Genomic DNA, 16,636 nt, shown 5'->3' on the forward strand with positions numbered 1-16,636 from the left:
CCTCTGGCTTTCTCTTGGCCTCGTCCCTTCCCCTTCCCATGTGGGAATGCCTGACCAAACCAAAATACGGGACACTGAGCGAGATATCGAGGGACAGCTATTGGAGCTCTCTCTAGCGAGTAGACCTGAAAACTACTGATTCTGTCATAAGAGCACGTGTATTTTTGTATGAAGTTTTTGGTGTTATGTATGCGTTTTCAGTGAGTTGACATAATTAAATAGTAGCGTGTGTCATTCCTTGATATCTCCTCTCAACATGAGGGGAAAGGTATGTGCTGTGTTTGGCTGCAGTAACTATGACGTGTAGAAGAATGCGCTGTCGTTCTTCAAGTTCCCTCGTGACAAGAGGTAAGGTAAGGGTTATTCTGCCCGAAGGCAGGTCCGAACCTCCACAGAGGTGTTCCTGAGCCGGAGTTTACGTGCGGTAGGGTGGCCAGTTCCTTTCCGCTCATCCATTCCCTTACCCCTCTCCAACAGCGCGTGGCAACCCATCCAACTCCTGACCACGCCCAATGTTGCTTAACTTCGGAGATCTCACGGGATCCGGTGTTTCAACACGGCTACGGCCGTTGGCTCGTGACAAGAAAATGTAAGTAATATTGTGTTTGCATATATATTCTTCCAGTGAGAGAGATTTTTATAGTACTTCATAATCTTCTGACCTGCTCGACCCATATATTAACTGGCTTAAAATGTAATACGCATATTTGATTGTGTAGTGCAGCAGTTAACCTTCAATACCGATGTGGTGTTGTAGGTGTGATCTGTGGGGTTTGAAATATCACAGAAGTGATTTGGATAAGGTGTACAAGAAGGAAGGGGCGTTACGCTTATATACGAATTATAAGATCTGTTCAGATCATTTCCAGGCCAGCGACTTCAAAAATCCTCGACTATACAGCCAAGGGTATGTTACATTTTTACTCTAATTGTACGTAAATATTCCTCAAAGCATCACTATCGACAACATTTTCATACTTTTCTTTCTTTTATCCCTTTTCTCAGATTAAAGCCGGGATTTTATAGATTTTCTTTCTGTTAGTAGGCTTCATGTTAAGAGGAAAATTGTCCAGCTGTTAAATGTTAATTCATATGCGTAAGGAATGTGCCGATATTTTTATTGACAAGTGTCTTAATGTGATGATACAATGGTTTTAAATGAGAAAAAAAAAGACAAATCCAACCGTAAGAGTTCAGGCAGGAATGCTAAAGCTAAAAAAGTAATGCATAAATGAAAGATCAAGCCATTTCACAGCAGTCCATTTCACATCTTGTTTATATGTCTAATTTCAGTCTTTGAATAATAACCTTTTAAATGATTCTTCATTCATTTATCCAGAATTGCTTTAGCAACTTTGAAGTTAATATCTCAATAACACTTTCTTTCTAGACGTAATTTATTTATCCATTTCCGCATATACATTTCCATTGATATTTGAATTTAGCGCGATTTTTTCAGGTCAAGTCACTAGGAGCGCCACCGTCGAATTGTCTCCCATTTTAGCAAGGCTAAATCCGTAAGTGTCGCGTACCAAACGGAGACCCGCGCAGCCAGCGCAAGGAGATTGAACCTACGGTTTAAATACACCAAATACGCTCACGCAACAGGTGGCTAGCGAAATGCTGTGTTGTATACATCTAAAACAAGGTATGTTACCGATTTCCGGACAATCTCCTGATATATCCAGTTAGCGCACTACTGAAATATAGGACGGAAAAAAGTGTTACATTATATGAACCAATCAGAATGTGGAATAACCTATTTCTGTGAATGTGCAACGTTGGCAGACATACATACCGACGTTTCTTAAAAATTAATCTATTATTGAAGACGAAATGTTGAACGAACGGCTTCGTTTGCAAAACGATGGCTGACGGAAATGTTTCGGTTCGAACTGTAGCATGAATCAGCCAGGCGCGCAATACCACGAACAGGGAAAATGATCTGTGCGGTGAATGAGCTTCCTTCTATTTCTGTCAAGTATTAGGAGAGACTAGTCCGGCTCCACGGCTAAATGGTTAGCGTGCAAGGGGTACCGGATTCAATTCCCAGTAGACTCGGGGGTTTTAACATTCATTAGTTAATTCCGATGGCTCGGGGGCTGGGGGGGGGTGTCTTTGTAATTAGAATTCATCATGGCAGGGACTCATCCTCACAGACGCCGTAGGTCGCCTGCACGGGGTCAACTCGAAAGACCTGCACCAGACCTCTTCGGACATCACACGCCATTATTATAGTGTAATTCCACTGATGAATCTATTCTTATTGTAATTATTCTCTAAATGAGCGGTCTTATCTACCGTTGCTTTTTCACAGCTGGTTTCTTTGGATCATTTAGAAAATGTTCGATTCAAGATCCCAAGTACACTGATTCGATCCCAGTTAGTCGGTCGACTCTTAAAGAGGGGACTGTAATCACGGAACTCCACGTGTTCTGCTCAACCTGGTCAACGTTAAGGAATATTCAGTCGCGATGTTAAGAAGCCAACACATTCGGGAGTCGAAATTGGTATGGGTAGGTGGCTTCAGGAAGGTCTGTCTTGCGGTGTTTGAGGGCGTACACTATTATATTATTAGACTACTGACTAACATTTGTTCCATGAAGGAGTTACGCTCTCCCTCAGGCCAAGGAAATTTGATGCCGTGATGAGAGTTGCGGCGAAGATGAGGGGGTGGTGGCCGTGGCCTATAAAAGGATCTGTCCCGCCTTTCGTCTTAGTGCAGGAGAATGGAAAAAAACAAATAACCATTCTCAGGACAGCCAATGGCGGGGACCAGCCCCTCCGCCTCCCGAATGCGCAGCTGCAAGACTCTTAATATTAACCTTTGTTAAGCCGAAGCCTATCCTGTTTGGTTATAGCCGGTTGTGCACTAGCTTCTACACGTAGGTCCTATTATATACAGTGGTGTAACAATATGAGGGTGTATAAACAGAAAATGTCAAATTTCTCCGTTAATATTAGTTGTATCCAAGAAATGCATATAATAAAAGTGTTGTAAAATATAATTTCCGATCCTGTATAAATCATGCGTTTTTACCGAATAATAACGGCGAAATTCGCTTAATTCATGTTTTCCCAAACTTCTAAATATCTCTGGAATTATTAGTTCTAAAATGAGCAAGTAACAGAAATGATATCAAATTCCATTTCCAATCTTTTATATCGCATACATTTTTACCGTTAGTGCTGTAATAATTGTGATACAGTATTTACAAATTTACATATTTTTTTATCAACGACGAGCATTGCTTATATAGAAATAGGCTTGGCGTATACGGGTCATATGGTGTCTATACCGATGCATTATAAACTGAGGGCGAGGATTAAATCGAAAGTATCCGTGGCCTATATTTTGGATACCATCCTGGGATTCTCCTGGAGTTGAACTGAGACACTATTGCCAAGTGGCTGCGAGTGCTATTTAAAACCACGTCTCTTCTCAATTCTGTGTCTATTCTGTACACTCCTGACTATGACAGTATTAGAATTGCGAGACGTAGGAAGTAGTTCATTTTACTGTACTTTTCATGGCCATTTTTAGTCGATACCTTAATTTTTTTAAGGTTCAATAATCTTAATCTTCCTACAATAAGTGCTAAAGGGAATAGGTAATCCCAATGAAATGTCATCATACATGCTAATTCCTTATAATTCCCTAATATTTTCGCAGCTTGTTCTCGTAACAATATTTATTACTCACACTGTCCCAGGTTTTTATTTTTTTCCATTTGATCCGGAAGTGTAGCTAGCTGAGTAATTCTAGTTCTACTGCTTTTAAATCTAAGGACACGCACTGAGAATAAAGCAACAAATTCATGTCTTATTGTTACATTTTTGTGACAAGTTTTGAACGACTGGATATTACTGTTTTCGGTTAAGAACCTCTGTACAAAAGAACAAACAACTTGACAGTTAATTTACAAATTTGTTAACCGTGCAGTATGGTTCAAGACATTCTGAAGAACACTTTAGTAAAGTACGCGAGAAGGCCAATTATTGAAAAGCTAACATAATTGTTCTTTTAAAACGATGAGGTAAAATAAGCTCCTCACATTTAATTTGTATGTTTCTCGAATAGAAAATTCTTCAAAGCCCGATAAATAAAACCAGAGAGCAGTTTCTCCAATACATCGTGAACCTGTTCATTCAGAATTATAACATGCAGTTATTTTTAGTCAAGCAATAACATGAATCCACAGTTACTTCTGCATACAACATCAGTATTATACCCTGAACTTACAACTGGAAAAGAAATTATCTTTATTTAGACGTAGGCTAATTTATAGCCTACCCAGTCTAAGAAAAAAATGGTTGCATACATAGCTTCGTATGAAATATAATTACAGTATGAGCCGGGTAATGAATGAAGGATTTTGAAATAAAAAGTTGGTGGTTCGGATTTATCATGAAACTGGAATCTCATGGCCATGATCACGACGTGATCAGTCACGAACGGTTATACGAATTTGTTTTTATTTCCTGAATGGCATCGGTTGACCAATGAAATAACAATGCCACACCAGCCGCACCCACTACTCATGTAATTTCGTACCTTCTCAAGAGTGGCGCTAGTGCTACTCACTGAATGATACTGACATCTACTGGCCTGTCATCGCACTACAAAGTCCGCCATCATCTTACAACCTCCTCGCAAATGATGGTCTCCTGTTACAATAAAGAAAGACATGGCGGCAATGCTACTTCGGGCGGCAGAATGGAGAAACAACCCCAATCACCCGCCGTACAGATTAAATGGTGCCTGTAAATTGAGTGGACGCAAATTATAGTATATGAATAATGCGAAATATATATACAATATGACATGAGACGAAGGCAGGAATTTCCTATTGTTTAAAGCTTTTTTGTTTATTTATTTATTTATTTATTTATTTATTTATTTATTTTAACGGTTTTAAAACGTTTTTAAAAACATATTTTTTCATTGGATAAATAATATAACGAACGATATTTATACATACTTAAAAGTTATACAGCTTGCCATCTCCAGTGTTGTGCTGTTTAAGTATAATCATTAAAGTTAACATAATTATTCACTGAACAAATATAAATAAATAAATACACCCTAATACTATTATTTTGCCATCATCCTTGACTCACCTTGGAATACTGAACTGATTGTTCATATTATTAACGACCTCCTCAATCCTCTCTTCTGTCTTGATCTAAAGATTCATAAACCTACTTTCCTAAGAATTAAGTCTAGTATTTCACCCCATGCGTACTGATAAAAGGCATAATATATTTCATAGATTCCCCCCAAAATAGATAACAAGATATTAAATTATAAGACAAAGAAAGTTTAGAAGTTTCGCACCTCAACCAACCCCCTCATACACTCACTACTAAAGATATTTCATTCCACAAACACTGCGCGAGGTTCGAACCAAAGCCGCCTTGGTGAGAAATCAGTGACAATGTCGGCTATTCATGCCTCGTGCAATCTGGCTGGTGTATGAATAGTTTCCTTTCGTTGCTGAGTTAGTTTTCTTAACTTTCGATTCTTTGACCGTCTGACACGGATGATCTGGAATTTCTTGTTTTCTGTTTTTGCTATTTACATATATATCTTCTCACTTCCGTACAGCAATAATAATAATAATAATAATAATAATAATAATAATAATAATAATAATAATAATAATAATAATAATAATCATAATGTAGGTGAATGTGAGGGTTGAATTTGCTTGGCGTAGAAAGTTACAGCTGTGGAATTCCGAGTGAGTTTCGGCTACCTTTTAAGAAGTCGATTTTTAATAAAAGAATGAAGTTAATATTCGATGAACAGATCACACTTAAGCTTTAAGACGACTTCTAGTTACAAGAAAACCCCTGGTACATCTTTCTAGAGAATTTTACGATTTCTTCAAATATTAAGGAACATACAACATCTCTTACCTGAATTTCACCCCCTCCCCCGCCAATCTCCCCTCGAAAAAGAAATCATCCGTATTGTAATGATTAGCACTATTAGCTGCCGTCCTTTGGGATCCGAGTTCGGTTCCCGATACTGCCAGAAATGTAAAGTTTGTAGGAGGGCTGGTATGTGGTTCAAAAGGCAAGGAAATTCCTCATATACGTCTTAATATTTTTAATGCTCACGCCTCCCATGTGATAAAATGACAGCTAATGTACACCTATCGTCTGGGCTTTTGCTTGGCCTGCCGCTACCCACAATCTCAACTGACGGGTACCGCAGAAGAGGCTGTGAGGTTTCGTGCTGACGTAGTAGTAGTAGTAGTAGTAGTAGTAGTAGTAGTCGTCGATTCCCAATTAGAAAGGTACAATGATTGATTTTATATGATTTAGCTGTGTTTTCAATACCACCTTAAATAAAGAGCCTGACTTACCCGTCTTCTTATTCTTGTGCCAGTTCCTGCTTACCAGAAGGTGATTTCTTAATGGTCACATGCACTGCTTAATAAGCTGCATACCGGGCGAGTTGGCCGTGAGGTTAGGAGTGCGCAGCTGTGAGCTTGCATCCGGGAGGTAGTGGGTTCGAGCCCCACTGTCGGCAGCCCTGAAGATGGTTTTCCGTGGTTTCCTATTTTCACACCAGGCAAATGCTGGGGCTGTACCTTAATTAAGACCACGGCCGCTTCCTTCCCACTCCTAAGCCTTTCCTATCCCATTGTCGCCATAGGATCTATCTGTGCCGGTGTGAGGTAAAACAAATTGTGAAAAAAAAAAAAAAAGTTGCATAAGCAAGTAAATAAATATAGAAGTCATCATCATCATCTGTTTACCCTCCAGGGTCGGCTTTTCCCTCGGACACAGCGAGGGATCCCACCTCTACCGCCTCAAGGGCAGTGTCCTGGAGCTTCAGACTCTTGGCCGGGGATACAACTGGGGAGAATGACCAGTACCTCGCCCAGGCGGCCTCACCTGCTATGCTGAACAGGGGCCTTGTGGAGGGATGGGAAGATTGGAGGAGAAGTGGGAAACCACGGAAAAGCACTTCCAGGATGGCTGAGGTGGGAATCGAACCCACCTCTACTCAGTTGACCTCCCGAGGCTGAGTGGACCCCGTTCCAGCCCTCGTACCACTTTTTTTTTTCAAATTTCGTGGCAGAGCCGGGAATCGAACCCGGGCCTCCGGGGGTGGTAGCTAATCACGCTAACCACTACACCACAGAGGCGGACAAATATAGAAGTGTAAAATGTAAATGTTGTTCGCATTTGTGCCTAAGGGGATATTCGTCTCTTTCAGCCAAGAAACCGAAGATAAGACCCCTAACACCCGGTCCACTTGCTTTCCACGCCACACCACGCCACTCCACTCCACTTCTCAGACACTCTGTTTTTCCTTGCTGTCCACTTCTGGCAACTTCTAGTCCCAACCACATCTTTTGCGTCTCAGTTTGATTTGGACCATGGACGGGAACGTTATCCTTGGGATTTATACTCTTACGAAAAGAAGATTGAGGAGAAAGAAGAGCACTAGGGTTCATTGAGTCCATCCATTAAATTCATATCGCCTAGAACAGGGGTGTCAAGGTACGGTCCGCGGGTCGGACTCGGCCCACGAAGGCATTTTATGTGGCCCTGGCCGAGTTTTTTTATAATTTACATTTTTCGTAGATACCGAAAAAACTAGATAATAAAAACTCTGTTTTAATTTGTGGCGAAAGGGAAAGCCATAGGAAAAATCTCTGAATTATTCATAGTCTTTTCTTGATATGATGTTTCTTTTACTGGGCTGTAGAAAAGTTAATTAATTCCACCTTAAACGCAGGTAAGGGTTAAACTTCATCCGTTCATTTCTTGGAATTACATCTGCAGATTTGCCTGGAGAGTGAAAGGCCTCCTGCATTCCACGGGGGATTACGTAGGGGACATCCAGAGGAAATGGCCAGTTTATACCAGGAAAGGAAAGTGCTTTGAGAGGTTCATTGTGGTTTACTACTTTGTACTTTACTGTGAACAAGCGTTATCACGAACTGCTGTTATTCAAAGTAGTTTTAATAATTTATTTGTGAAAAAAAAGGTCCCTTTCCGAACGTAGAAAAGTGGATAGTGAGTGTCGTGTTTTTAAAGAAAAACGGACTGATGACTATTTTTGTATTGATAATAGTGGAAAAGTAATGTCTGACATGCAAGGAAAATATCTCAGTTTTTAAAGAAAACAAATAAAGCCTCCGTGGCTCAGACGGCTGCGCGTCGGCCTTTCACCGCTGGATACCGTGGTTCAAATCCCGGTCACTCCGTGTGAGATTTGTGCTGGACAAAGCGGAGGTGGGACAGGTTTTTCTCCGGGTACTGCGGTTTTCCCTGCCATCTTTCATTCCAGCAACACTCTCCATTCTTATTTCATAGCATCTATCATTCATTAATAAATCACTTTGGGAGTGGCGACCCCATTGTACTAACAGCCTATATCTGCTTCATTCATTACATCCCTGACCCGGTCAATGACTGGAAAACAAGTTGCAGTTTTTCATTTTAAAGAATACAACATCAAGTGGCATTATGATTCGAAGCACAAATGTGTATATAATAAATACGATGGGATATTACGGAAGGAAAAGATTTCAAATTTAATGAAAGGTCTCACCGCTCAAAAACAGATGTTCACGAAACAGATCGAGGAAAATACAGCTGCAGTCCACGCTAGTTATAAAGTTGCACATTTATTAGCCGCGAAAGGGAAACCATTTTCTGGTGAGGAATTTGTGAAGAACTGTATACTTTCTGTAATAGAAGAAATGTGTCCTGAAAAGAAACAACTGATCAATTTGGTCAGCTCATCGCGGAACGCAATGAGGAGAAGAACAGAAGAAATCGGGGCTAATTTATGCTCATGACTACGCGAAAAATCTAAATCATTCTAGTGCTTTTCGTTGGCTGTGGATGAAAGTAATGACGTCCGTGATACAGCACAACTTTTAATCTTTATTCGTGGGATTGGAAAAGCGTGTGAAATAACTGAGGTGCTGGCATCTTTAAGAAGCACCCATGGAACTATAACAGGCGAGGATTTGAAGGATCCCGATTTACGATGGGATGGTTTGGCAGCTATAACAACAGATGGATCAAGGAATCTTAGTGGTACAAAAACTTGATTGATTGGAAGAATAAGAAACTAATTTACTAACAGAAATATTGATATGCCTTTTGAATTACACTGCATTATTCATCAACAAGTGCTTTGTGGAAAAGTATTAAATTTACAACATGTGATGAACACAGTGACATCTACAATTAACTATATTCGATCTTGCGGATTCAATCATCGGCAGTTCCACTCATTTCTGGCTGAAATTGATTGTGATTACGGCTATGAAATTTATCATATCGAGGTATGCTGGCTTAGTCGTGGTAATGTATTGAAACGCTTCTTTCATCTTCGTGAAGAAATAAGCACATTTATGAACATGAAACAGAAAGAAGGGGATGAAAACTGGATGTGGGATTTAGCAATACTCACAGATTTAACGCAACATTTAAATATTCTGAACAAAGAATTTCAAGGGAAAGGCGTGCTTTTAAATGAAGTGTATAGTTACGTGTTAGCGGTCCAAAATAAATTGAAATAATTTTGACAGCAGTTAGAGTAGTGCACTTTCCAACACTTTTCATGTTGTGCTGAGCTTCAAGAAGCGAACTCAAACAGTTCAGTGCCATATGTTCGCTTTATTAAGTTGATTTACCTACTGGGTATGTTTGAAATCAGATTTTAAGACCTTTCTGTGAATGCAGAGAAAATTAATTCGTTCGAAAATCCATTTACAGTTGATGTCGGTGATGCACCTGTGCAACTACGTATCGAATTAATTGAACTTCAGTGTTGTTCCCAATTAAGGGACAAGTTCGCTGAAGGAAATCTTATTAACTTTTACAAGGCGCTTAGCAATAAAAAATTTACGGCTTTCTTCAACGAACATTTGTCCCAATTTGTCCTCTTGAATTATTATATTAAAAGCTTGAGTCAAGCTTATTCGTTTACTAATGTCATTCCACGCCATCTCTCCATTGACAGCTCGGAACATATCGCTTTGTCACCTTACTCCCAAGTCTTCACAGAACAATGTCTTCATAATTTTCGTAGTAAAATTATCCAGAACAAATTATGCTGCTTTACTTATGATCTTTTCCAGTTTTCGAATGAAGTAATTCCGGCCCCGTGGTGCAGGAGCTGCGTGCCTGCGTTTCACGAGAAGGCCCGGCGTTCGATTTGCGGCCATGTCGGGCTGCTCCAAGGTTCACTCTGCCAACGTGATTACGATTGAGGAGCTATGTGATGGTGAGATGGCGATCCCGATCTAGAAAGTCAAGAATAACGGCCGAGAGGATTCGTCGCACCGATCACGCGCCACCTCGTCGTGATATGCAGGCCTTCTGGTTGAGGAGCGGTCGTTGGGTACGGCAAGATCCATCAGGGATATGTATAGTGCCGTGGGGTTTGTTTCGTTTGTTTGTTTGTTTGTTTGTTTGTTTGTTTGCATCAAGTAATTCTGTTAAGGGTCCCTTACACTGGAACCATACTCTAATTAGGGGCTAGCCAGCGACGTACACGTAAGCTCTTTTACATTCTTTCTACAGCCCCTAAATACCCTCATAATCGTATTCAACTCCCTTTCTTTCCTTCTTTCTTCCCTTCGTAATCCGTTTATCCTCCAGGGCTGGTTTGTCCCTCTGGTGGCGTGCCAGATGCGACCCGTGCCACTAGCGACCGCATAATCTGTAACCGTGCCGGAAGCGACCGGCGTTGACAAGCAACTTGTCATTTCATAAGCTTTGTCATCACCCAAGATAAGGTAAGCTAAATCAGAACCAGATAAAGTTAGAAAAAAGGCCAACACTTGAGAACACTGCTTACGGGGTAGGGAATGAAATTGTCTTTGTTCTGTTCAACTACTAAACCGCAAACTGAATTAGTCATCGGGAAATACAACCTATACAGCTTTTTACGGAGAACAGTTCGAACGATTGCATGAAAGGCTCACAAATAACGAATGAGAACATTTCTTACGAAAATTTAAATGAAACATACATTACTTCACACACACACACACACACACACGCGCGCGCGCGCGCGCGCGCGTAATATCTAAACCCAAGTCAAGAACTCGTTGAAATATGTCAGTGTAATGTATAATTTGGAATGCCATAAACCGAGGTATTCCTTCCCCAAAGAAAACATAGATGGTCATAAATAGGCATAACGCAAGAGATATTTCAAGGACAAAATCCTAAAAATTTGGGGGAAATGTACATCCAGGTAATCTCCTGCTGAATACTAGAATAACACAAGTTCGGTTACATTTTAACAAGGATTATTTGTTTTACAGTTAACTGATCTGTAAGTACAGCTCTTGGGGATCATCAGGACCAGTCTCTGGATTTTCGGGAAACAGGTATGACAGTGCAGCGTCTTCTTCAGTTGCTTTCCAAGAACTTTCCTGTGAAGTACCAGTACGGAGTGCAATGTCATTTCAACAAGTCCTATAAGCAGCTGCTGACCAAGCAGGTTAGGTCAGTGCGTTGCAGCACGACTAGTTACAGCTACTTCGATAGGCTGCTGGGTTCGAATACCCCGTTAGCCATCCTCGAAAATGGTTTCTCGTGGTTTCCCATTTTCATCTTCAGGAAAATGCCTTGATGACACCTTCCTCCAATTTCTAGCCCGTGCAATTACACTCACAGGTAACACCCTCACACAGCATACATCCTCGGACACTCCTGGCACTAAAAGCCAGATGCTAAAAAATAAAATGTTAATCAGTCAATAATTTGTTGTCTTCTAGTGAGGAGTGTTGTAGCAGGTATAGGCCCTAGGAGAGAATAGCTGACATCGGAAACGGCATGCCCATGCGTGAAGCTGGTGGGTCTAGGCCTGATCTTTGTACAGACGACAGCATATTAGAATTTACTGCAGAGGATCCCCAGCAGGAATACTCGCCAAATCGCGGCAATGGTAGGAGTGGTCCGTCCTACGAACATAACGGGAAGACCGGCAACATCAGTGTCATTTGCAGTGTGTTCAGCACTATTGGAAAGAAATTTATGCACCGCAGATAGCCTTTTGTGAATAGGTCCGTCCTCAACCCAAAGACTTCATGAATCATATTTTGTTCACAAATGAGGTCTCGTTTACGAGGAATGGTAGCTTCAGTTTTGACAACACGCATGTGTAGTCGGAAAACAAGACCCATGTTATGAGACGTTCCGACCACCAGATTCGGTTTTCCCATAAATGTTTGGACAGGGGTTTTGGGGAGCATTATCAGAGGATCTGTGATATTACCTCATAGAATGGCTAGCGTATCATATCTACAGTTTCTAGAAGGCCCTCTACCACTACTAGTACTAGAGGATGTTTCATTCCATACGCGACGGCATCTGTGGTTGCAATATGATGGAGCACCCCCGCACTTTACCAACGCAGTGCGCCGTCACCCGGACGCCGCCTATACGAAGCGATGGGTCGGCCGACAGGAAGTCACGATCAAAACCCCTTAGATTACTCCTTTTGGGGCTTCATGAAATCTAAGGTTTATCGCAGAGAAGTGAAAACTCTGCAAGAGTTCCGGGAATGTGTCTTGGAAGCTGTTCAGGACATCAGTCAAAACAACGAGGTACTCAGGCGGGTTCAAGAGAATTTTCTCCGACGGTGGCGAGCATGTATTGTCGCCAATGGTGTTTTCGAACACTGCTGTAACAATGAAAATTATTTCCCACGGCCAATATGGTCAAGTGTGGTATTCTCTAAAAGGTACATAAACGCTTTGTCGTTGTTTTAATGTTTTTATATTTAAAAGTAAATGCGCTTAGAGTTTTACGTGACTTTTTCTTTTGTGATCATAAGCCACAGGAACTCCATTTTTATGTAGAATCCGACCCATAGGACGTGGCATTTCATTTCGTAAATCCCACACGTATTGGCCGGGAATCAAACCCGGACTGCCTTGGTGGGAAGCGAGAAGTGATGCCACTGGGCTCGTTTCTATTACTCCCCACTTTATCCGGTTTTTACTGCGGGTCAGGGTTTGTTGCAGATTTGGCAGACTTTTACGGCTGGACGTTTTTCTTGACGCCAACCATTAGAGGAGAAATGCTATGTGTTAATGTGGTGGCGGTGGTGGTGATTATCAGAGAGAAAAAATGGAAGGCATCCGACACTGCGAAAAATGAAAATATCGGCGAAAGAAAGACAAGGGCCACGAAGGGCGTGAAAGTGAAAGACTCTAGGCGTAGAAAGTTGTAATACCGTCGGGGTCGGAAAAGAAGAAGAGTTAACCAAGGGAGATGGGATAGGATAGATGAAAGTGAGGAGCCTGGTACAAGTAAGTGGGAGCAGTTCCAGGACTCAACTCAGTGCCAACCCACGCTCCCAAGATGAAAGCCTCTTGCGACAGGCAGGGAATACCCTGGATGTTATTCTACTGCCCCACCCACAGAGGGATGGAGTTAGAAACTTTGTTCTTTAGCATGACATTCCTTTGGTTCATCGATTGTCTGATACTACTGGTACATAACGCACTGGTTTATCATAGTATTCCACGCATTTTATCCCTACTCTGAGGCGCTGATTGAAATAAGTAGTGTGCACACTTAAAGGAATAATGGCAGAGAAGTGTTCAAGGCCGTCTGCGGCCTGGTCATTCCAGGTCGGAAACTTTGGATTGTTAGATCGACAGCATAGCACTGTTCGTTAAAAGTGAGAAAATGTGCAGTTTTCTATTTGATTGAGTATTTCATATGATAATATTGCTTGTAATCGTGACATTCCTACTGACTTCATTGTAATGACCTATGATGATTTCAGTTGGGAAAAACACAAATACAGCCTTTCTGAGGATCTAAAAAGTCAGGTGAAGAGTGGAGTGCCATTATCATCAAACTGCCCAACTCAACTGACTGGCAGTAGGAAGTGGGCCTGCCATCGTAATGAAAACTCCCCAAGTTCATTGTGACTGATAGTAGGCAAGAGGACCTGCTATAATAATGCCATAACCCAGTCTTCACATGAGAAAAGACGTATGGTGACTTTCCCGTCGCTTTTCTGGGTAACTTTAAGAACTATGCAATTTAATATAATCTTACTACGTGTAGGAGTACTTAAGATAGAATTCTGAATACAATGTAGGATTCCGTAGCGAAGCACGGGCACATGTTAGACATATGTAAATTTGTTTCAGAATCTAATTACGATGTACCGGGGACTCCGAAATTAAGGTTGAAACCCTTTCAGAAAACAATCGATAATGTTTGGGAACAAAACACACGAGTGGCGTTACGAAAATGTTGCAAATCTTGGGCTGAGAAGACTTAGAAGTAAGAAGACGAGATGTTCGACTAAGCGGGATGTTCCGAGAGAGATGGCGTGGAATGGCATTAGCAGACGAATAAGTCTGAGTGGTGTTTTTAAAAGTAGGAAATATTTCAATATTAAGATAAAGTTAGAATTCAAGACGACAAATTGGGGCAAATATTCGTTTATAGGACGAGGAGTTAGGTATTGGAATAATTTACCAAGGGAGTTGTTCAATAAATTTCCTAATTCTCTGAAATAATTTATGACTTAGGGTTGCCTACTTATCGTGTCCTATTAGTGCCGGGAGTGTCCGAGGACGTGTTTGGCTCACCTGGTGCAGGTCTTTCTACCTGACTTCCATGGGCGACCTGCGCTTCTGGATGTGACAACATGATAATGAGGTAGAGAGAGAATGAAACCCCGTGTCGGCACGTAGCCTACTCCTCTCGAATAACACCAAGGGGTCTCTTCAAAGCTTTACGTCGTCATCCGATGGACGAGTCACCATCAACAGCATCATATTCCCTCACTCCATCAGAACAATGCGAAGAGGCTTGGATTTGAATCCAGGCTTTTGGCATGCAATCTAGTGATTACAAATTGTATACCACTAACTCTCCTACCTTGCTGGCCTACATTCTCATAGTGAAATTTTTTTTCATCCAGGCTAAGTGGTTCAGACGGTTGAGGTGCTAGTCTTCCGACTCCAAATTGGCAGGTTCGATCTTGGCTCAGTCCGGTTAATGTTTGAAGGTGCTCAAATACGTCAGCTTCGTGTCGGTGGATTCACTGGCACGTAACATAACTCCCGTGGGACTAAATTCCGGCACCTCGGCGTCTCCTAAAACCAGAAACATAGTTACTGGGACGTAAAGCAAGCACCATTATTATAATTATTTTTTCGTCCAACGACACTCGAACCGGCTAACCACGACGCCAGACCTTTATTTTAGAGAAGACTGAGTTAGTAACTGATAAGCAAACTGCCACTTGGTGATAGTACTAAATGCAGATCAATTATTGTGATTGATGGGTCGCATGCGGCACGGTGCTAATCCACTCGGTCGCTATTGGCACGAAAATGGCCCGGACTCAGCAAGGATCCCACCTCTATCATTTCAAGGGCGTGTCCTGAAGCGTGAGACTTTGGGTCGGCGGATACAACCTGGAAGGAGGACCACTACCTCGCCCAAGCAGCCTCACCTGCTATGCTGAACAGGGGCCTTGCGGGTATTTGGGAAGGTCGGAAAGGATAGGCAAGGAAGAGGAAAGGAAGCGAACGTGGCCTTAAGTTAGGTACCATCCCGGCATTTGTCTGGAGGAGAAGTGGGAAACCACGGAAAATCACTTCGAGAATGGGTGAGGTGGGAAGAGAACACCCCTCTCCCGAGGCTGAGTGGATCCCGTTCCAGCCCTCGATAGATGCAGTCGCGTAAGTGCGGCCAGTATCCAGTATTCGGGAGATAGTTGGTTTAAACCCCACTGTCGGCAGCCCTGAAGATGGTTTTCAGTGGTTTTCCATTTTCACACCAGGAAAATGCTGGGGCGGTACCTTAATTAAGATCACGGCCGTTTCCTTCCCACTCCTAGGCCCTTTCCTGTCCCATTGTCGCCATAAGACCTTTCTGTGTCGGTGCGACGTAAAGCAACTTGCACTTTTCAAATTACGTGGCAGAGCCGGGAGCGAACCCGAACCTCTGGGAATGTCAGCTAATCACACTAACCATTGCACCACAACTTCGTTAATGTGATTACTCCAATGAAGATACCATATGAGGTATTTTTACTCCATCAACACAGTAATTAAAACTGAGAGGACTTTCCTCTTGGAGAAGTTTTCAACCTGACTTTTTCAACCCGTTTACCATCTCTCCTTACTTCCACGACCACTCTTCACACTCTTTCTAACCAGCACTTCCTTCTTGAACATTTTATTTTTCTGTTATAATACAAGTACGGTGAATGGACCGATATCCCAATGGTAGAGATGGGTTATTGTGCGAGAGAGACAACTGAGGGAAGAAAGAGGCATAGAGATTCCGCACATTGCATGGAGAAGCCAAGCACCTCCGCTACAATCCTTTCTACTTCAATACGTCTTTGAGTGATCGATCACTCTGTCGGCCTCTGTCATCGTTCTCATCTCACAGCACAACTCTATCCCAGAATGAACCAGTACCTGTTGACAAGCAAAAGACTTCACCGAGCGTGGTAATTGTAGCTTTATTGAAGAGAAGAGTTTCCTAAGGAGATCAGGAAGGGAAATTTGTTCATTCTGCTTTACTGATAATATTAATAAATGGTTGATTTGTAGCCGAAAGAGAGGCGCCGGCCTTCTGACCCCAACTTGGCAGG

Source organism: Anabrus simplex, chromosome 1 (genome assembly GCF_040414725.1).
Source record: "Anabrus simplex isolate iqAnaSimp1 chromosome 1, ASM4041472v1, whole genome shotgun sequence".
Lineage (NCBI taxonomy): Eukaryota > Metazoa > Arthropoda > Insecta > Orthoptera > Tettigoniidae > Anabrus > Anabrus simplex.